This window comes from Globicephala melas, chromosome 20 (genome assembly GCF_963455315.2).
Source record: "Globicephala melas chromosome 20, mGloMel1.2, whole genome shotgun sequence".
NCBI lineage: Eukaryota > Metazoa > Chordata > Mammalia > Artiodactyla > Delphinidae > Globicephala > Globicephala melas.
The window spans coordinates 40,318,340-40,341,753 of NC_083333.1; the positions used below are offsets into that span (position 1 = coordinate 40,318,340).

A 23,414-nucleotide genomic window follows, 5' to 3' on the forward strand; every position below is an offset into this window, starting at 1 on the left:
GCCCTGCCTCTGTGGGGACCTTCCACCTCCTCTCCAGCCCCCACCCTTACGGCTCCTGGAAGGGGGGACCGCAGGCCTGTGCTCAGCACATACCGCACCTCCGAGACCAGTGTCCCTGCCTCTCCCGGAATCTCCTCACCCTGGTACCTCCCTATGGAAATGCCGCCCATTCCTGTCCCTGAAGACAGAGTGGTACCTAGGGAGGGTGTACGTGCGCCGTGAGGAATTCGGTGTGAATTCGGGTCCCGGGGTAGCCTGTCCACCCTTCCTGCCCCATCCCCTGCCCTCTACCACTCTTCAGGGAAGTCAACTTCCAGTGAAGTCACCAAGGGAACACGAGGCCTTCCAGCCTGCGGCATAGCGACTGTCCTCTGTTTCTGGGAACAGAGTGAAGGGAGGGGTGCGGGACTGACCCATTGAGTGGGAGGGGGAAAGCTGGCCTTCCTTTGCCCAGCTGCCCTGTCCACCTGCCTTGGGAGAGAAGCTCGCAGGACAGGGAGAGGAGGGGGTGAAATGTCTGGGCTGAGCACACGTTCACTAGTAAGGAAGGCAGAGAGGAGTCCACCTTCCTGGCAGCAGGGGTAGGCCCGGGAGAGAGGAGAGATGGGCCACGAGCACTGAGCTGGGCAGGTGACGGACCTGGTGACTGTCCTGAGCAGCCCTGGATCAGGCCTGGCTCCCATCCTCATTCCCAATAACTACCAGGCCCCTCTTCCCGCTGAGCTAGTTTCTCCTCCTTCCAGCCCAACAAGAAATCTTTTGTGTCTTAGCCGGCCCAGTATGGACCTCAAGCCCTCTGGGCATGATGTGAGAGAGGGGTTGTGCATCTCCTTCCCCCCCATCCCCCATCACTCTGACACTTTTCTTCGTTCCGACCTGAGGAGGTTCCTTGCTCTCTAGCCCTCTTTCCCATTGTTCCAGTTTATTGCAGGCACAAACCCACCCACGTCTTCCCTGCCTGCTCCCAGCCTCCAGAATCAGCTCCCCAGCCCCAGAAGCCAGTGGGGTATATGAAGTCAAAATGACTGGCCCAATGCCCCATCCCCTCCTTATTGGCTACTGGCCTGGTCTTCATTTGCTGCTGTGATGGACCCCAAACACCAGCCTTCCCTTCACTCTGTGCTCCAGCCATGCAGTTCCCCCAACGCACTGACCTCTCTCAACTCCAAGCCTTTGCTGCCTCCGTTGCCTCTCCCTGGAAGGCCATTCCTCCCTTAGCCATCTGGTAACATCCTCCTCATCTTTCATAGGGTCAGTGTGGCAGAGGGGAAAACGCAGAGTTTCTGGCCATCAGACACTCAACAGATAGGAAGGGCCTCAGAACGGAGGTTTGTCACAGCCAGCGGATCAGAGGGGGCTCTGTCGGTGCCAGGGCTTGATTCTGTCAGAGTGTGGGCAGCAAAAAGAGCTGAGTTAGATCTCGTTCCAAACCCCAGCTTTGCCAACTTAGCGGCTGTGTGACCTGAAACTACTTTACTTCTTTGAAAGGCAGACCTGGCTCTGCTGTGTGACTCCAGGCCCATGAGTCTGCCTCTCTGAGCTGAGTGGCCTCTTTTGTAGAAGGACAGCAAGACTCACCTCCTCGGATTGCTGTGAAGACTCACTCACAGAGCCGAGCGCATAGTAAGTCGTTGCTCAGGGACCTTAGCCAGTATCTGCCCTCCTGGAGCTCCTCAATCCTGTATTGCAGGCCTCTTCTTATGGCTCTAACTAGTTGCCTAAAGCGCTGTGTCTTACTGCTTGGTTTGTCATAGTGGCTTCATAAATACTGCTGGATTAATGAAGCTCCCTAAAACAGCACAGGGCTTCCCCAAGCTCTGACAGCTCAGGGGTTCCCTTTCTCTAGTGCAGACCCCTGTTTCCCTTTCACACATCCTGACTCACAGCACCCAGAAGGCTCTCTCCTCTGCTGCCCTGGCCTCTGCCTGCTCTGGTCCTACTGACCTGCTTTCCCACCCATGGCAGCAGTAGCCTCATCTTTGCCTGGTGCTGGGCTGACTTTTGAGTTTCTAACCCACCCGGCAAGTCAGGAAATTACTGGCTGGAGTGACACTCTGCTCCCTCGTATGTGTCAGCCCCACCCTCTCTGGACGCCACAGCATCGCCCCAGGACTCTGGATGGAAAGGGCACGATGACCTCGTCCCAGGAGGCGGAGGTTGGGGGTGGTGGTGCCTCGGGCTTTCCAGAGAGCCCTCCCTTTAACTCTGGCTGGAAGGGAGCCCAGACAGGTGAGGCACACAGGAGCAAGACAGGGAGTGCGAAAGATTCTCCAGGTCTGCAAGGACATTCACAGCCCTCACCCACATCCCCCATACCAACCACCACACCCGCTGCCAGCTCCCTTCTAGCCCAGCAAGATGGCTGCGGAAAAGAAAGAGAATACTCATTTATCAAGTGCCTTGCACAAGCCAGGCACGATGCTTTCACAAACGCTCTCTCTCTACTTTTTACTTTGAAAAAATGTTCATGTTCCCAGTGTTTTAATAGGTAGCATAGGACATGAGATAAAACTCAGAAGATTTAAAAGGATATACGGTGAATAGTCTCTCTCCTTTCCTGTTCCTCAGGTCCCTTCCACAAGGGCAACTACAGTTACTACAGTCTTGTGTGTACTCCCAGAAAGAGTCTATACGTTTACAAACATAATTTATCCCTTCTATGAGTTACACATGAGGGAAACTGAGGCGCTCAGAGAAGTGTAGTACTTTGACTGAGGTCACACAGCAGCTAAAGTGGCAGAGCTGGGACTTGGAACCAGATTTCACTGTAAAACTCGGCTCTTTTCTCTGCCTGCGCTCTGGCAGAAGTAAGCCCTGGTACTGACAGAGCCCCCATGAACCACTGGCTGTGACAAACCTCTATTCCGGGGCCTTGGAGATGTCTCTGCTTCCTGTCTGCTGAGTGCCGGCGGCTCCAGGGGCCTGTATTGACTTAATAGGGAGGAAGCACCCACCTATGGAAGAAGGAAAGTTCCCGCAGGTGTCCTTTTGTGGCTGCTGTGTGGTAGGGACCAATCTGATTCCCGAGGTACAGAGAGTTCTGGAGAGAGAAGCCACATGAGTGTGGGTCTCTGGCTAGAGGGGATCGTGGTTGTGGTTTCAGCTACGTTTCCAGAAAATATCCTCATGATCTCCCTGTGGCTGGGCAGGGCTGAGGCAGGATGGGAAGCATGGGGGCTGTTCTCTACGGAAGCCACGTGCTGTTGCATGCGAGCAAGGAGAGGAGGCTGGGGTCAGCCCCTGGTGCAGAGTAGAAGGGACGCCTGGACAGGGCTGCCCACCAGGCTTCCAGGCTCTCCCTCAAGCCTCTCTCTCTCATGGGTCAGGCCAGGGTGGGCTAAGAGATGACCCCAACTCTCTGACCAGTGGACATCTCTGCATTTGCAACTATGTCTCTGGCAGCTTCCCATGTGGGCTCTCTGTAGAGTCTTTCTGGATCCTACCTTCCCATTCCGTTTCTTTCTTTCTAGGACTCCTTCTGTGTCACGTCTCAGTCTGCTGTCCCCTCAACTTAGGGGACTATGTCCCTGAGGCCCCGGGAGAGCCAGGAGACCCAGGTAGGGTCTCACCTTACTTGAATTGGAAGTAGGGAGAGGTAGGTGTTGGATGGGCCTTCCTCTCCCAGGTTGACAACATTCCTGTTCTGTGGAGGTAGTCACCAGAACATTCTGTCCTTGGTGTCTATGCACGCAGCCAGCCAGATCTAGCTGGGTGCCTAGTGGTCAGTCACAGATGTGCTATGAGATGTACCTGCCCCGCCCTCCCAGCATTCAGACTCGCACCCTGCTGCCACTGATGACCAGCAGCTAAGGCAACTGGATTGAGTCCTAGACCTGACCAGTCCTAGGAAGAGGGGTGTAAATCTTAGCTGTTACTAAAAACAAAATAATAGTTAACAGCCCTATAGTGCTTTACAGCATTCGAAGCACTTTACATGTACTAACTCACTTAATTCTCACAACAATGCTCTGAGGTAGGTCCTATTAATGTCACTATATTGCAATGAGGAAATCAAGGCAAAAAGCTTGCTCCAGGTTGCATGGCTCAAGGAGCTGACCATGAGTCTGGTTCTAGATTCTGTGCTTTTAATTACTATGCAGTCCTCCTGGTTTCCATTTCTATTCCTAGAGTGTAGGGTTTGTTCTTCAAATATTTATTGAGTGTCTGCTCCGGGCTGGGCACGGGGTGGGAGCATTTAAAGGTGAATGGGATATTGTGTGCCAGTGGGGGTAGAGAGACATGTAAACAAGAAATTGTCCTTCAGCACGAGAGGTGCCATAATAGGGGCATAAATGTGTGGTTGGAAACAGGGAGGGCGAGGTTCGTACTGCCTGGAGCAAGCGTCACCTAAGGGCACACAGAGTGGCAGGAGGACATTCCAGGCAGAAGGAACGGCATGTGTGCAGGTATGAAAGTTTACAGGAAAGAGAAATGTGGTGTGCCTAAGTGTTGAAACCTCCTGGACAGTAACTGTCAGAGGGGTTGCCAGAGAGCTCAGGGCTGGTGCTTCCGTCCAGCTTCCTGCTCCAGCCTGTCCTCGTGCTCTGGCCTCCAAGCCCCCGGTACCTACTCTGTGCAAAGCACCGTGCCAGGTGTTGGCTCAGAATGTGGGATAAAAGCAGTAGCCTGGGTGGGGGAGAAAGAGTTTGTGATCAGCTGCAGACACAAAGATCTTTGTGGCTGGTGTTATTTTGGAGGTGAAGGGAAGGCTGCTGGGAAGAGCTGCTAAAGGTGGATTATGGGAGAACAAGAGGACTTGCAGATCTTGGTCATCTCTGGACAGGAAGATTTTCAGATTGTAGGGAAGGGACGCTCTGTGTGCATCTGTGGGGTCCTTCTTCTTTTGCCCCTGCAACTGGGTTTCTGGAGATCTGACATGTCTTGCTTTGGTGCTGGCCCTTGGAGGGTTGCCAGGGAAACCATTGGCCAGCTCCACAGATGTAGCGAGAGGAGAGTGGGTGACTCAGGCTGCCTTCTCAGACACTGCACCCCCTCCCCATTACGTGGAAAAGGCCCTCAGAGACTCCCTTTCTTCTGGATCCTACAGAGCTGATCCTGCTTATTCTTCTTTCTCCAGATAGAGGAGAGAGTCCCTCCCATAGCTCCACTGGTGGGAGCTAGCAAGATTCCCCAGAGAGGGAAATGGTCTCAGACACCCCTGTCCCCCATAGATTCACTCTGGAACAGTGGATGGATCTACTCGGCAAGGGCCAGTTGTAAACTCCTGCTGTGTCCCTTCAGGCTTTCCTCTTGCTCTTCCGTGTGGTAAGCGGCAGAAGCCCAGGCTGAAACGCCCTCCAGGGAGCAAACCCGGGGCAATTATTGATGGGTCAGCGATGGACTTCTGACCTCAGCCTGGGAGGGACTGGACCCGAAACGCGGACCTCAGCCCGGGCGAAGGGAGGTGGGCGGGCCGCAGAGGGGGATGCCAATCAACAAGACCACAACAGTTGGGCCAGCAGACCCCACCCAAACAAAGCAGCATGTGCTCGCGGCCCGCGGACCCGGCCAGGGAGCCAAGCGGCAAAGCCGCCCCCGCTCTGCGAAGAGGGGCTGCGCGCGGCGCCGGCCCCACAGAGCGCGCTGAGGGGGTTCCGGGCCTCTCCAGGGCGGCCGCGGAGTGAGGGGGGGCGGCGAGGGACCACGGGGCTCGCGAGCGCGCGCCGGGCGGAACCAGGAAGCGGCGCGCGCTGGCGCGGGGCGCGCTCCAGGCTGCGGACGACGCGCGCGGCCGGGCCTCCGCGCGCGAGCGGCGCGCGCGCCCCCGTGGGCCCGGGCGAGAGGAGAGTCGGCGGCCGGAGCCGTCACCCCGGGCTGGACCGAGCGCAGGAAACTAAGCGCGGCGGTCCGGCCGAGGGAGGGAGCGAGCGAGCGGGCGGGCGAGCCAGAGAGCGGACGGGAGGCAGCCGCTGGCGCCCGAGGGGCCAAGCGAGGTAGGAGCTGCGGGGCCAGCCCGGAGCTCGGGGCCCGCGGAGGGAGGCCGGGGAGCCGGCCCGGGCGGGGCCCCGCGCCCCGGCCGCCCAGACGCCCGGCAGGGCCGCGCTGCGCCGCCGCCATCGCTCCCTGGGCCGGGAGGACGGGCGCGGGGACCGCGCCGCTGGGTGAGGGGGGCCACGGGGGGCGAAGGCTGGGGGCGGGCGAGGGGCGTCGTGCGGAGGCTGCGGCGGGCCGGAAGGGGTAGAGGGCAGAGACCGTGCGTGCGCGTGTGTCGGGGTGGGCTGCCGTCGGCCCCCTCGCACCTTCGTGTTGCAGTTCGGAATAGCGCCCGCCGGCTCCTCGCTTTTCTCCCTTTTTCAAAGGGAGAAAAGGGTATCTGCGACTCCTAGGGGTGGGATGAGACCTGTGGTGCCCGGTGGGGTGGGGGGTTTTAGCCAGGCTTCAAGGAACAGCGCCTTATAAGGAGTCCAGACAACAAATACGAACGTTTCGATCAGGCTCGGGGGTGCAGAATCCCTCATCAGGGACCCGCCAGGCCCCGGCTTGTGCGTGTGGCTGTGGACGCAGTGCGTTCTTTTTTTCTAGCCAGGGATAAAGAGTTAAAAAGTGCTCCTGGTGTTGGGGGTAGATACGCAGCGTCGGAAGGGGAGTCGTTGTGTCACCAAAGCTGGTCTGAGGCTAAAGGAATCTGGCAAGATGGTCAGGCAGATCAAAGAGGAAAGAACTTGTGTGGAGCAAGAGGCGTTTGCAGACACTTGTAGCCAGCAGTGATGGAAAAGGCGAGGGAGAAAAACAAGCGCCAGCTTTTAGGAAGAGGAGCTTAATGAGAACCACAAGAATTTTAAGGGCAAAAAGAGATAGCGATCCTCTCTTTCCCAAAGATCCATGCCAGATCTTTTTCTTCTCGACCCCTCTGATCCTGTCATTGTATGTGATACCGTCGTATCAAATAAATAGTGCTCAAAGTGGGTCGTAGAACGTTAAGAGCTGGAAAGGACCGCGGCGGTAATGCTCCATTCTTTTATTGTACAAATGAGGAAACTGAGGCCAGATAGGTGGAGCGATTGGCCTGCTCCATTCACGCAGCTGTTTAGTACTTCAGAAACTGAAATGTCGGTCTGAAGACTCTCAGATTAGTGCTCTTCCCGAAGCACAGAGAAGCAGTAGACATTTGCCTAAACACAGTTCCATAAATTGTCTCTGGAATGTCCTCGGGGAATGCCCCTTGAAAGGGCTAGTGTGTCACCAAATTATTAAACTGAGCTTAGGTCCTTTTTTCAGTCTTCAAATGGTGTTTATCATCCGCTTGTATCTTAGGTTTCCAAAGGGCTTGGATAGCCGCCTGGGCCGTAATAAGCTTTCAGCTGTTGAGTATACTATCTCAATTTTGTTATCGTTCAATTAAGATAATAATTTTGTTATCGTTCAATTAAGATAATAATTGAACGAATTATTCCTCAACACTTTTCTGTTATTGTTTATTTGTTTATATTATGTTGGTTACATTGTTTATATTCATTGGCTGTAGTTCTTAGAAGAGGATGTATTTTATTTAGTGTGCCAGTCATTTTTTTCTAATTTCATAACACTAGGAACATTAGATCAGTTCTGATGGTATCAAATGGTGGAATTCTATTGATTGACTTTATTTCAAGGCTTTGGGTTTTTTTTGTTTGTTTTGGTACCAATTTCCATCTCTTGGAAGATCACAGTTAGAATTGATATTGTAAATGGGAGAAGGGGGCTGCAGATTTTAAGAAAATTTATTATGTGACGGTTTGCGATGTCTGTTGGTCTAACCAAAACAGCACCACACCTTTGGTCAGGTAAGTGTTATCTAGTAGATTACTTGTTTTCTGTAGCCGTTGGAAGATGAAAATTTCAAGCATCTGGTTGAGACACAGGGAAGGAATGGAGAGATCTTTTTTTAAAAAGCAAAACATCAGAAAAAAACACAAGAGTTGATTTCTATCACAAGCAGTTTGGTTATTGCATAACTTGGAGCTAAACTGCACAGAATCTTTGCTGTATACCCAACTAAATAAATTATCCCCCCCTTCTCACTGGTCAGGATTCACATTTTTGCCCACAGGCTATTAGTATGGATTGTGTTAAGAAATTTAAGGTGTCTATGTTTCTTAAATGGATACTTCATGATATATATGATGGAAGGGGGAAAAAGTGTTATCCTTGTTTGGAGTGTTACAACATGTATATTTTGGTCAGCACTTCCTATTGTGCCCCAACTTCTCGTTTCATCTTCATTTTCTTGCTCTCAATTGATTTTTTAAAAAATTTTATTTACATATGCAAAAACCACATCAGGACTAGTAAAAAGCATCACTTGTTGCTCTTTGGGTACTTACGTCCATTTGTTTCAAGTTATATTGTTACGTTAAAATTATTTCAAATTATATTGAAATCATTTGTGATTTGTGTTAAGTATATGTTTATAAATGCGCTTGTGGTGGTTCATTTGGCTTATTTTTGTGTAGGTAATACAGGTAGGTCTTATTATAAAAGCAAGGTGTTATAAATAGGTAAATAATACGCTCAAGATTAGATTGCAGGTTAAAGGTAGAATGAGAGGAAGCTTAACTCTTCTGGTGCCCTACAAACATGTGTGTATCTCATGAACTATTCACAGATTTCTGGACTACCAGTGACACATATCTCCTCCCTTCTATTAGAGTGTAGATTACCACATTATGCCTACAAAAGGAAGCAGAAAACCTTCTGTTTCTTCTTAATGTGTTTTGAGCCTTTGAAACTTATTCTTTTAAAAAGTTATGACATTCCTAGGTTAGTGAGCTCTTCAGAAGAATATCCTTTTACTGCATATGATAAAGTGTCAGAATACCTTGACTCTGGCACTTCTTAATAAAAATAATGTTTAAAAGTTTGTTCGAAAGTATCACTGTCCCCAGTTTTGTGTGGTGTTTAAAGGAAAAGATTTTTCTTTAAATCTGAGCTTTGTTAATAGAACAGTTCTAAAATCAGAAGTATTTTTTTCCTCTGCAGTGTTGGAAACACAACAGTTTTATGCTTATTTCTAGGAATAAGAAAGTCAAATTTAACAATCTAGTTTCCATTGATTAGACAGTTTCTTGTACACTTCAATTGTGAGCATCACAGTGATTAAATTTTTTAATTGCCTTCTGTTAATTGTCATGTCCTTATTTTAAGTAGCCTGTTTACATTGGATGTTTTCTTATTAGTGATGATCCTTTTACCATTAAAAAACCTAAGCCAGTTTGGAGAGGACTTCACATATCTAAATGTGTTCTATTTTTACTAATCAAAGAGAGGAGTAATTTACACGTGTTCAACTTTTAGTTGAAGGAGACCCTCACTTTTGGTGATTTCAGGGTTTTAGATGACGTTTTATTGCCTTTGTTAGTTTGGTCACACCCGTGACTTCCTTGGAAGGTATCTTTGAAGTTTGGTTTCCTTTTTTTTAAAATGGTAATATTGGGGTGGGGGTGCTTCCTGTTTGTATTTTCAAAATTAGGTCCACATGTTAACCTTCTCGTGGTGTCACATTTTTATCTTAAACATATAAAGACGAGCATCAGATGCCATGTGGTTTGTCTTTGACCCATTGTACTGCTCCATGACAGCTCTACCGAGTACCCAGTCGGAAAGGCAAGACATCCCAAATCTTCCCAGCTCCCTTCAAGGTTTAGCTGCCTTGGAAGGAATCTTAACTACCACGACAAAGGTGCAATTAACAGAAAAATGGGGCTGCTGCTTTCTGTTTTCCTCCCAGGTACCTAGAAAATGCACAGCACTGGGACTTACCTGGTGGTGCGGTGGTTAAGAATCCGCCTGCCAATGCAGGGGACACGGTTTCGAGCCCTGGTCTGGGAAGATCCCACATGCTGTGGAGCAACTAAGCCCGTGCACCACAGCTACTGAGCCTGCACTCTAGAGCCCTCATGCCATAACTACTGAAGTCCGTGCGCCTAGAGCCCGTGCGCCTAGAGCCCGTGCGCCTAGAGCCCGTGCTCCGCAACAAGAGAAGCCATGGCAATGAGAAGCCCACGCACTGCAACGAAGAGTAGCCTCTGCTCGCTGCAACTAGAGAAAGCCCACACACAGCAACGAAGACCTAACACAGCCAAAAATAAATAAATAAAATAAATAATATAAATAAATAATATTTTTTTAAAAAATGCATAGCACGAAGATAGAGCGAAAACGTGTTACGTGTAGCTTGGAATGTCAGTGCCTTCAAGAGGGGTTGCCATAGGTTTATAAGATATAGCATCTATTTAGCAGTGACTATAGCCGTTTTTCTGACCTCACCTAAAAGGCACACAGAATATCATGGAGGAGTCAAATAAGCACAAGGAGAGATTCAGGGTATGGTGGTGGTAGAACTTTGGAGGAATCACCCTCAGCCATGAAACTCTTCCTAGACCCTCCTGGATAATTTTTACGTGGTAGGTCCCTTTTAATACAAATGTTGGGGTGAGAGTTATTTGGAGGCTTGCGGAGAAGAATATCCTTGAAAGGAGTACGGATAGTATTGTTTCAGTGATTGAAGCAAGTGACCTTTTCCTAGCCTTCAGCTAACTTTATTCTAGAAGTGTAATGACTAAATAGACTCCTAATTAAATTGGCATTCAAACATGTTTGCAGTGTAGGGGCAGTTTCTCTCTTGTAAATTTTCTTTTGGATCACATCACTAAAGGCAATACTGCATTAGCATGTTGCATAGTAACGCAGTTTGCAAATGAGGTTAATACGTAGAGTATCTTGACCTCCCATCCCTCCCCCCCCCACCCCATAGTCAAGAAAGGAGAAGTTATATGTCATATACTGGATATTTTCTTCATTGAGTTTATTTATAATAATTACCTCCATTTCTCATGTATTGTAGTACTATTAAGATGAAAAATACATATATTGATTGATAAAGAACATTTATCTTTTGGAAGCTAGCTTGCAAAAGCTAACAGTCATTCTCCATTTGTTCCTCCATTGCCTTTGGCACGCTGATTAACTCTTTAAAAAATTCGTTTCCAGATTTCTGTTATGAAGAGAAATATCTCCATATTCTATTCACTGCTAGTTTTTTGAGGTGCTTATGCTGACTCATTTTTTAATTATACTAAGATATAGAGTATGGTTTGAGAGCAGTAATGAGATTCTCAGAAGATATGAAAACTTCCCTTTCTGACTAGTTAGAGAAAGATTGGGGAAGACAAGGGGAAATACATCAATGAGCCAATCAATTATTGTTATTTGTTGGGATTAATTTGGTGACTAATATTTTCAACGCCCATCAGGCTAGTAAAAGTGGCTTTGGCTTTACCCTGCAATGATAACAGGACAAACTCAAGTTTTCTCTAATACTGCTTGTTTTTCCTAGTAGGGGATTTTTTTTGCATATGGGAAATCAAGCCAAAGCTACCAGTAACGGTCACATCCATGATTTGTATAAAAAACTATTTACCACCCTGGGCTATAGCTGTACTTACCGTAAGCTCATCTGGGAAGGTGTACTAATTATTTATATAATAATTATTATGCCATCTTTAAAAAAGTGATCAGAAAACTAATTTAAAAATACTTCAGGGCTTCCCTGGTGGCGCAGTGGTTGAGAGTCCGCCTGCCGATGCAGGGGACACGGGTTCGTGCCCCGGTCCGGGAAGATCCCACATGCCGCGGAGCGGCTGGGCCCGTGAGCCATGGCCGCTGAGCCTGCGCGTCCGGAGCCTGTGCTCCGCAACGGGAGAGGCCACAACAGTGAGAGGCCCGCGTACCACAAAAAAAAAAAAAAAAAAATACTTCAAATTATGCCCCAAACCTAAAAGTAGAAAGAGAATGAAAATAATACCTAACATCATTCACTTACAGTGTGCCAAGCAGACACTGTTATAAGCTCTTGCCATGTTTTAACTCATGATCCTCAGAGGGGTGGGTATTATCCTCAGTTGAAAGATGAAGAAGTGGCCAAAGAGAAGTTAAGTAATTTGTCCGAGGTCACATTGCTGCTAATGGCAGGGCTGGATCCAGACCCAGGCGGAGCTGATTCCAGAGGCTGCATTGCTACCCACTGCACTGCGAAGGAGAGCAGGCAACTGCAACTTCGCAGTGAGACATTTGATTTCTTTAGGGCTTATAGTTCTTTATTTGTGTTCCAAAATGCGCTCTTGTGTTTTTTTAATAGAAATTTTTTAATGTATATTTGGAAATTTTTTGAAGTTTATGATGGTGATGATAGGTGTTTTTCCAACTTATATATTCCTGACAGAAATTATATTAAAACAGAGAAAGAATTTAAAAATTTTTTTAATTTTATTTTTAAAATTATTTTATTATTTTTGGCTGTGTTGGGTCTTCATTGCTGCGCACGGGCTTTCTCTAGTTGCGGCAAGTGAGAGCTACTCTGTTGCGGTGTGCAGGCTTCTCGTTGCGGTGGCTTCTCTTGTTGCGGAGCATGGGCTCTAGGCGCGCAGGCTTCAGTAGTTGTGGCATGCAGGCTCAGTAGTTGTGGCTCGTGGGCTCTAGAGCTCAGGCTCAGTAGTTGTGGCGCATGGGCTTAGTTGCTCCGCGGCATGTGGGATCTTCCCGGACCAGGGCTGGAACCCGTGTCCCTTGCATTGGCAGGCGGATTCTTAACCACTGTGCCACCCGGGAAGTCCTGAGAAAGTTTTAATTTTAACTATAAGTTGTCCTTTGTTGTCCTACTAGCGTTACCATGTACATCACAGGAGAAGGGCTCTAAGCTGTCTCTTTGCCTTCTATTTATAAACAAAAGGATCTTCTTTGCCAGTGTGGTTTGAGACCTGCGTGTTTGTTGACTGAGAATGCAGGTATCCAGCACATTTTATTTACAACTTTATTTTGAAGGGGTTTATGGTCCTGTTCTTGTTTTAAAGCTAGTAATTGTGATTTTTGAGCTAGAAGGACTTAAGAATTTTAATTTGGGGGTATAATTTTTAAGGCAACTGAATTTATTGTGTGTTTAGAGCCGTGGAAAGACCATTAGAAACTCGTCTCAGAAATGTATTCCTTTTCATATCTGATGCTTGTTTTCTATCAGCACTTTTCTTAGAGGTGGATTGTGACGTTAAGTCTTGGAGACAGAATTCACAACCCTAAAGTGCAGTGATTTGAATTTGAGAGATCAAGTCAGGGATGAAAAAACCTTCAATTTCCTGAGCAGAGAGTATGAACTTGCTCAAATAAACAGAGGATGTTAGCTTCCAGGGTTGTCAAACTGTCACCTTTGACCAGGGTTGAATTTTCTTTGAATGTTGACAAAAGTTACAATGTCAGTGGAAAAAGCTTAATGTGAAGTATCTATAACTCAGAATTTCCTTATGTTTGTGTCACTGAGATCCTATAATTAAAGGTGTTTTTTTTTGTTTTGTTTTTTAAATATATGTCTGATGAGTTTAAAAAGCCTTCAGTGGGAGTTTCCAGCCTTTAGGTGAGAGTCAATGAGAAAGTTTGTGAAAAAATATTTTGTATTGTCTAAAATTCAGAGCCTATAGCTGGCAGTAAATCGCTATGTTTTTGTAAAGAGTGGGATTTTTAAAAATCCAAACCTGGGGAAATGTTTTAAATAAACTATATTTTAAAATATCACTGTAGAGAAAGAAAGAAGAAGAAAGAAAGAAAGAAAAACTGTTCAGCACTTAATCTGTTAAAGTACTAAAAATTGGGATTTATGAGCTTCGTAATAGAGCATTCTACAGTATATTCATTACTGGTTTAAGCTAGGTAAAATATTCTCTCAGAAATAATGCTAATTCTATTTTTCCTTTTGTTTCATGTTGGTAAAAATCTTTTGGTCCTCTTTTAGGCTTGAAAAAAGTAGCAAACTATGTGTCTACAGAAATATATAGCTCTTTACAAAATGAAACAGTCACTTCAGCCTGTGGATTTATGTTTTTAGGATTTGTGATCTGTTTCTGGTAGAAAGTAAGAAAGAATGATAGCGAGAAATGGACTTTGTAGAGTCTTATTCCAAAAGGTATGGAAGGTCTAATACACAGGGATGCAGTGCAAATATTCCTCGTTCTTTTGTTGTTAATTTTTCAATTGTGTAACAGTATTTGGAGACCCTGAATGTGGGCATATTTTAAAGATGAGTTTTTCTTGAAGTGAATTTAAATATCAAGTAAAAATACTAAATTCACTGTAATGTGTATAGAGATTGGCCTTACTCCTTAACCATGGAAGGTATCAAAACAAAATAGAAAATATTTGGCTTCCTGAATGGTATGGCTGCAGTGAACATGCTGAGTTGGTCATGAAGCATAATCCTTTTCTTTTGCAATACCAGAGCAAAACACATAATTTTAAAGGAATGGATCCTTAGGATAACTTATTACCTTAAGCGCACATTTGAAATTTTGTTCCAGAAAAGTGACGTCAAAATTTATGATTTTGAATTTTTACTATCCAAGTGTGAGAGGTCTAGTTGGGACAGAACTGAATATTACATTCCAATTATATTGGTAAATTTGAACAGGAAAAATATAAAAGCAGTAGCTTTTATGAAGTAACTCATAAAAGAAATGTATATGTACATATAGGCATTAAGAATAGGCATTAAAAAAAGACTTCTTCTGGGTTGTGGGATTTTGGATGTATGTATACACTTCCTAGTGTATTCCCATTTTTCTGTAATAAATAGGTAATAATGAATAGGAAATACTTTTGTAATCAAGAAAAAAGTTATTTTTAATGAATGGGTAAAGAAAATGTGAGAGAGATCACATGGAATATTATTCAGCCATAAAAAGAAGGAAATCCATTGTGACAACGTGGATGAACCTTGAGGGCCTTATGCTAAGTGAAATAAGTCAGACGGAAAAAGACAATACCGTATGACCTCACTCACACGTGGAATCTAAAAAAACCCAACTCCAAAAACTGAGCAGATTGGTGGTTTCCAGGGGAGGACAGTGGGGAAATGGATGAGGCTGGTTAAATGGTACAGATTTCCAGTTATTAAGATGAATAAGTTCGGGGGATGTAATTTACAGCATGGTGACTATAGTTAACAATACTATTGATATATTGTATATTTTAAGTTGCTAAGAGATAGATCTTTAAAGTTCTCACCAAATGCCAGTTGTAACTGTGTGAGTTGATGGATGTGTTAACTAACCTTATTGAGGTAATCATTTCACAATATATACTTATATCAAATCATTACATCTGCATCTTAAACTTATACAATGTTGTATGTCAACTATATCTCAATAAAGCTGGGGGAAAAGTTATTTTTTAAATGGCTTTTGTATATTGATTTATCTCAGAATGAGAAACCTGTTTTTGTTTTCAGTTAGTGTTTCCTTTTTAGGAGCAGAAAAACAAGTAGTTTGTGATGTTTATGTTAAATATTTGGCATGATATACTATTTTGGTATGATTATATGACATCTTTTTTTGATGAACGGTATTAAAATCATTTAAATTGTATTTAATGTTTTCAGAGTTAAAATAACTTGAGGACTGAGTTATTTCCTATATTTGGTGGAATGTTTCATATTTTTATATATAAGCTGATGGAGAATTATACTGTTTATAAATATAATAAATAAATTATATTATTTTACTTGTGTATGTGCTCTGCTAGGTTACCATTCATTTCATATTGAAGGTGTTTGTTTTTATTCAACTTCTGGAAAAAAAATGGTCTCATTTAACTTCTTGCAACCCTGAACATTGTTATTTCAATATATTTTCTGCATTTGCTTTATTTATTTATTTATTTATTTATTTATTTATTTATGGCTGCGTTGGGTCTTCGTTGCTGCGTGTGGGCTTCCTCTAGTTGCCGCGAGCGGGGGCTACCCTTCATTGTGGTGCACAGGCTTCTCATTGCTGTGGCTTCTCCTGTTACAGAGCATGGGCTCTAGGCGCGCAGGCTTCAGTAGTTGTGGCATGCAGACTCAGTAGTTGTGGCGCATGGGCTTAGTTGTTCTGCAGCATGTGCGATCTTCCCAGACCAGGGATCAAACCCGTATCCCCTGCATTGGCAAGTGGATTCTTAACCACTGAGCCACCAGGGAAGTCCCTCCACATTTGCTTTTATACTGCTTTCTTGCTCATGATGATACCTACAAAGGTTGCTAGGTTTATAGATTTCTTTTTCTTGTAATTCCATTAGTCATGCTTAATGACTTCTCGTGTTTATTATGACATTCATTTGGGAATATCTGGTAAAGTAAATCTCTGGTGAAAGACACTTTCTTTTGGGTATATGTCATTACTAATACAAGAGACTGTGTTTTGCCTTAATTAAATTCAAATTAAATAGTTTCTTTGTAACTAAATCTAGTTTTAAAAGCACTTTAACATTTTAAGGAGTTTAAGGAAGAAAAATGAAAATAAATTACAAGTTGATGCTTTAGGAGAATTGTGGTACATAGCTCTGTAGGTCTTATTACTTTGCAACAAATAAAATTACAATCTTAAAAAAATATGTATTTTTGAGCCCAGCAGAACACCTACATATTTTATGTAAAACTCAACTCAGCAAAAATCTACCTTAACTTCGATTGTGCCTTGTAATTTATTGTAATGGAATTTCCTATAACAGAATTTTATTTTAAGTCAGTTTTGGGAATACTGAAACATAAAAGAGATCATATAGTACCTTTTGGTGTTTTTTAATCCTAAATCCATAAGTAGTTCATTCCAATTCATGAAGATAATAATAATAATTATTATTATTTTATTTATTTATTTTTTAAATAGAAGTTTTTATTTTATCTTTTTGGCCGAGCAGCATGTGGAATCTTAGTTCCCTGACCAGGGATTGAACCCACGCCCCCTGCAGTGGAAGCTCAGAGTCTTAACCATTGGACCACCAAGGAAGTCTGATGATTATTATTTTTTGAAGATAATTATTTTTGTGTATTAAAGATAAAACTATAAACGTATATTGCCCAATATGCCTTCATAAATAAATCCTGTTGATTTTATTCTTTTTTGCTTATCACTTCTTACCTCCTCTGCCTCCTGAAAATGTGATAATCTCATTTAATCCAAAATTATGTTTTCCTTTGGTTTCAGTTCATTTATAGTTGCTGATTTTCCCTGTAATCTCTTTTATCACTGTGATATTATTGTGACCAGTTAGAATAATCCCCTTCTTCCCTTATGTATCTGAATCATCTTCACCAAACCATGAGATATTTTAGAAATTATATAAACTGGGACCTCAAATTTAGCGTTATATATTTCACAATATGGCATCAGTAAATTATAGAATATTTTAAAATTAATATGTGAAATGATTTATTGCTTTCTTCATTTAGAACTAGTTACTTGATAGTGTTCTATCTAGCCTTTATTTGTTTTTGAGAACTTGGCTGTCCTCACAAAGGTAAGTCTTTTTCTAAGTCCATAAATCTTAAAATTATCTCAGTAAAGGAGCTCAAATGTATGTAAGATTCAAATGACTGTAAAGAATGATTACTTCTCTTAAAAGTTAACATTATAATTTTGTTTGAAGCTCTCTAATTCGCTTTTTGTTTCTTAGCTGCTAGAGGGCTTTTGGGGATTGTGAGCGTGTGTGTGTGTGTGTGTGTGTGTGTGTTTAAAAATACTTCCAAAGTGAGTAAAGAAATTTATTCCAAAATTTTACGGTAATTGGGCTACCAATCAAGGTAAGACTTAGTAAATGCTAAGTAAATATTTACTGCTAATGCGCAGAGAGCTAATTAGCTAGTGAGCTAATACATTTTTTAAGGCAGTTAGACAACAACTTGACCCATTAAATTATATACACCAGTGGTTCTTAACCATTTGTGGACTAAGAGACCTTTTGAGGCACTAATGAAACCATTGACTCTCTTCCCAGTAAGATATGCATACACATAAAAATCTGCATACATTTCAAGAGGTTCGTGGACTCAGGTTACAAACCTCTACTGTAAACAACCATCTCTCTGTTAACACAGATAATGGAGATGAGGGAGTATGGAGAAGAAATAACAAATAATCCAAATGTACTGTTAAAACGAACCTCTTATTTTGTTATCTGGGGACTCAGAAGGGGCTTGTTTCCCCAGGGAACTAATAAATACCAATTTACTTCAACATTCTTAAGGTGTGTATTCCATTGTATAACCCTACTGTAATTTAGTTAATCCATTAATAATTGATAGTTGTTTCCAGTTTTTCACTTCTGTAAATAACACGGTAGTACAGATCCTTAGGCTGAGTGGGTTTTTTTCCCATTTACCAGACCATCTCCTTAATATTAAGTTGTAGAAGTGGAGTTGCTGAGTCATTTGCATAGATAGTGCCAAACTGCCCTCCAAAAAGCCTATCCCAGTCTGCATGCCCACCAATAACTAGTGCATGAAGGGAATGGTCATTTTCCCACATCTGCCATTACTAAGTGTTGACAACCTTTCTCTCTCTGCTAGTCTCTCATATTTGTTTGTGTTTCTTTGATTTCTAGCAGTGCTTCACAAGTTCGCTGGCCATTTTGTTTCCTCTTTGTGATTTGCCTCTTTATATAATTGGCCTGTTTTTTTAATTACATATGCTTGAGTTTTCCTCAGAGATCTTTCTGTCTTACATATTACAAGTAATTTTCTCCGTTTTTTTTTTTGACTTGCAACTTAGTATACTATTTTTTTGCAGTACAAAAATGTTAAATTCTTATGTAATCTAATTTAATAATCTTTTTTTCTCTGATCTGGCTATTAAGACATACTTACAAAAATCATACCGACCAAAGATTATAAAATTTTCATTTGTATTTTCTTTTAGAATATTTTATGGTTCTATTTTTTTTTCATTGTCTCTCAATCCATCTAGAATCTGTTACTGTGTAAGAAGTGAGGTGGGAATGTAGCTTTATTAGTTTTCCTGAAAATAACAATATTATTTATTGATCACTCACTCACTGTGTGCCAGCACTGAGCTAAATGTTTCACAGGTATTAACAGTTTCAACCTAAATCAATTTCAAGTGGCTCGCCAGTTATCCAGAAAAAATCCACCACTTTCCACCAGCTCCCTCTTTTCCCCATTGATAGGAAAATCGATCTTAATGTATACCAAGTCCTCATATATGTTCAGATCTGCTTCTTGTCTGTCCTTTTCCATAGATCAGTATGGCTCTGAATACACCACATTGTTTATTTGGATCACTAAAATTTTTTCAGAGAATAAATCAGAGAGGTCAGAATTCACATGGACTTCCTTTGAAATACGCACTGGGATAGGATCTTAATATGACTCAAAATGAATTTCACATTCTTTGAACAGATGGTGGATAATCATGGGTAGTTACATTAAAGAATCACTAGATTTAATCTTCTTAAACATACCTTTCTATAGAGATTATGTGACAGAATAGTAATTTTTAAAAACAATAAGCTGTACGCTTTCAACTCAAATAGTGTAATTTCATTCTGACGTTTCAGTAAGTGTAGTAAAACTATATATTTTAAGTTTTTTAATTTAAAAGCTTAGAATTGCTTTCAATATTTTTTCTTCTAAGCAAAGCATAGAAGGAAAGTTACAATTGTTACAGATAAGACACATATGAACTAGAATACTGTAAGAGTTATATAGGAACATGTGAAATATTTATGTTATAGACAAGCAGCTTGTCCAGTATAAATATAAATGTAATTTTCTAGAAGTAACCTTTAAAAAAGGTAAAAAGAAACAGGTGAAATCAATTTGAATAATATATTTTCTTTAACCCAGTATATGCAAAGTATTACCATTTCAACATGTAATCAATATATAAACTTCGGAAACATTTTACATTCCTTTTTTGCTGCTGAGTCTTCAGAATCTGGTGTGTGTTTTACGTACACAGCATATCCCAATTTAGATGCAAAATTTTTACCAGAAATACATGAAGTGTTCAGTTTTCATAAAACTTTTAGTTGATAAAGTAGATTCACATACCCAGGTTGTTCCAAACGTACTTGAAAGTTTTCCAGTAACCAAATTGAGCATCAATTTTAAGTTTACATTTAAGTTGATTAAAATGAAATAAAAATTTAGTTTCTCAGTCACACTAGCCACATTTCAAGTGCCCAGTAATAGCACATGTGGCTTATAGCTATCCTATTGGACAGTGCAGTTACAGGGCTTCTAAAGAAGTAAAATAAAATACAGGCTGTCTCGTACTTTTAACATCTAGTTTACATATAGCTCAAATTCAGGTAGGATCTCTTGCCCTCTGGGAACTGCTCTACAAGGGATCAGAAGCTTTTCTTACGTGAAAGAAGATGATACCCCTAAAGCTTCCCACCAGACCCCACTCCCAAAATGCACACAGATGTACACAGACTCCTCTTTTTTTTTGGAAACTGCTACACTGAGGCCGGTTGAAGCATTATCCACATCCTTGGAGGCCCTTTCTTTCGTTGGGAGTAGAAGAGCTGTTAGTGCTTTGTAGGAGCTGGGATGGGCAGGAGTAGAGGGATTACTTTGTTACTAATGGTATCCCTGACTAGACATTCTAACTTCTTTTCCTTCAGAAACAAAATTATAAAGGGTCATTAGGTTTTGTAGGATTGTAGATCAACTGGGGTTTGGGGGCTTATGTAGGAATTTTTCATCTCTTTATAACTTTGTTTCTGTGGGACAGTGTTTTGTGTCCCAAACAACAAATATGCAAATGCATTTTGGGTTATGATTCCATTTGTAAGGTGACCAGGAAGAAGGTGTGGGGAAGAGGTTGGCAGTTGCCTTATTACAGAAGGTGCAGGCGTCTGAGTGTTGAACTTTGATGCATCAGCCTAAATTGTCTCTTGTCACCTATACGACCTTGCTTACTCCTCTGGAACTAAAACAACCCATAGTGTTTTAGGTATACCTGAACTATCAAAACCGCTTTTAGGCAGAGTTTTTTGTTACTTTGGGTTTTTTTTGGGGGGTGGTGTATGTTGTTTTTGAAACTGAGTTTGCCTGTAAAAGAATCATATTCGTCTTTTGGTCTTAGCTACTATTCATTTTCATGTTGTACATAAAGTTGATGCTTGAAATTTGAGATCTAGTTACAGATGAAATTTTTCCTTTCAAAAGAGATTTCCCCCCTAATGTTAGTTTAACCTTAGGAGATACTTTACGGAGGGGAGTAATATTTAGTTATCATCGTGGGGCGATGGTAACTCCACCTTTATGTGGAAGACTGAACCAACAGCTTCAGAAGGCCAACTCAACCCTCTGATCGTCAGGCCTTCCTACTTAGTTTATCTTTTTTTTTAAAATTTATTTATTTGGCTGTGCCGGGTCTCAGTTGCAGCATACAAGATCTTCGTTGCTGCATGCGTGATATTTTTAGTTGCAGCATGCAGGCTCCTTTAGTTGTGGCATGTGGGATCTTTAGTTGCGGCATGGGGGATCTAGTTCCCTGACCAGGGATCGAACCTGGGCCCCCTGCATTGGGAGTGCGGAGTCTTAATCATTGGACCACCATAAACTACTTATTTTATCTTAAATGTCTTTTTAGATCCCTGGTTCTAGAAGGAACCTTTGAAGAAATGGATAGAACTTCTGTGCTGCTTTGAATATTGGCAGACTCTAAGCTAAATGCAGTTGGGTTTTTAATGTTAAATAAAGCACTTAGTAGCTTTTACTCCCAGGTAGCCTTTAGGAGCCCCTTTATTTAATTTAATTTATTTATTTATTTATTTATTTGTGGTATGTGGGCCTCTCACTGTTGTGGCCTCTCCCGTTGCGGAGCACAGGCTCCGGACGCGCAGGCTCAGCGGCCATGGCTCACGGGCCCAGCCGCTCTGCGGCATGTGGGATCTTCCCGGACCAGGGCACGAACCTGTGTCCCCTGCATCGGAAGGCGGACTCTCAACCACTGCGCCACCAGGGAAGCCCCGCCCCTTTATTTTAATATGGTGTCCAAAGTAGGTTAATTGTAACTTAACACATCCTGGTATAGTTTGCTGATTGTAAATTACTCCTCAATAAAATTGAGAATTATTTCCATAAAGGAAAAGTTCCTTTTTTCTCAAATATAATATGACAGCCTATTTTAGAATATTTAAAATATTTCCTTAAAGGTGAAAATTTAAGAGCGTATATAAAAACCGTTGTGCTCCAAGGGGAAATCTGACTCTTTTGTCTTAAAATTCATTATATTCATTACATTAAACAAAAGATTGTTGTGTTGAGTTGAGAAACAGTCAAGTATTTCAAAATATTTTTGTTATACCTAGGTTTTCACTGATGTATTTATTTTAGTAGAATTTGACATATATTTTATTCCATGGGAAAAAGAAGAAACTAAACATTTGCAAGCCATCTGCCACCTTGTGCTGCTATGCATTGGTGGGGAGAAACCTGAGTCCTATTATAAATTTTAAACTCTGTGCTCTATATTTTTAGTACCTTGTGGAAATTGAATCTGCAAATCGTCTCTGAGAGATAAATGATTTGATTTGATTGTGACAAGCATGAAAGTTATCCTCTCTATAAAACTATGTCTCCTGGGAAAAAGCTGGGCTAATACCGCACTGAAATGACCTTAACGGTGGAATCCTTGATTAGACCCGCATTGTTTTGCACGTACTATATAGCTCCATGAAGATGATCGACGTCCATCAGGAATGAACAGATGTCCTGGCTTTATCAGAAATTGCTTTCACATTGCCAAGCCTTTCACAAAGCCAGTCATCACCCTTGTTAGTCTGATTTTGTTGAGATGCTTTTAAAACTTTTTTCCAAATATTGGTTTGAATGCACAGACTTTGCTGTTTACTTGTAAGATTCTATGTTAGTCAGGTATGGTGTCCTTCTCCCCTAACAGGGAAAAAAAAATTAAAAGCAAAAATAGAAAGTATAGCATAGTCTGTATTTACTTAAACTTTAAAGTATTTCATATCAGGTACTAGGATCTAAGTTCCATAAAAGGCACATCTGTTTTGTTCACTGCTATATCCTCAGGAGCTAGAACAGAACCAGGCATATAACAGGTCCTCAACAAGTATTTGTTAAATAAATACGTATAGTTTCTATGAGTGGGTCGATGCACTTACTTTTGTTTATGGCAGGAAGATCCTCATCTCTGATAATAAAGATTGGTTGATGTTGAAGGTACCTTAATTCCATCTGTTCCCCTTTAATCTCAACATAGAGGGTGTCTCCAGAGACCACTTCAACCCTCAGTAGGGCTGAAAGTCTATCTTTTACTGTGGAAGAAAGAAAAGAGAGGGGAAAACCAATTCTCTTTATTTCATTTGGATTTTGGAGTTAAGGATGGAAGAAATTTGAGTTTACTAGGCAGGAACTGGCCTTTTTTCCCCATTTAAAAAAATTGTGTTTGTGTTACCATTTTAACCATTTTAAAGTGTACAGTTCGGTGACATTACTTAATGTCATCCCACATTGAAATGGTACCTGTTAAACAGTAACCCCCCATCCCCACTCTCACCCAGACTCTGGTTACCACCATTCTACTTTCTCTCTATGTAAGTGTGACTACTCTAGGTACTTCATATAAGTGGAATCATAT

At 42.4% G+C, this 23,414-nt stretch overlaps 1 protein-coding gene across 3 annotated transcripts in view; it reads left to right on the forward strand.

Moving 5' to 3' along the window:
• The window catches only part of LOC115843775 (signal transducer and activator of transcription 5B), a 72,537-nt gene that overhangs the window by 3,764 nt on the left and 45,359 nt on the right, over positions 1-23,414 (forward strand). Inside the window, exon 2 of one of the 3 annotated variants that reach the window (XM_060291044.2) lies at positions 3,471-3,557. The exons of 1 other annotated variant lie outside the window; for it this stretch is intronic. The gene's annotated coding sequence lies outside the window, so the exon portion shown is untranslated. Of the gene's footprint in view, positions 1-3,470; positions 3,558-5,761; positions 5,934-23,414 lie in introns of those variants that run through there. One more of the 3 variants, XM_030840185.2, reaches the window with a different exon arrangement.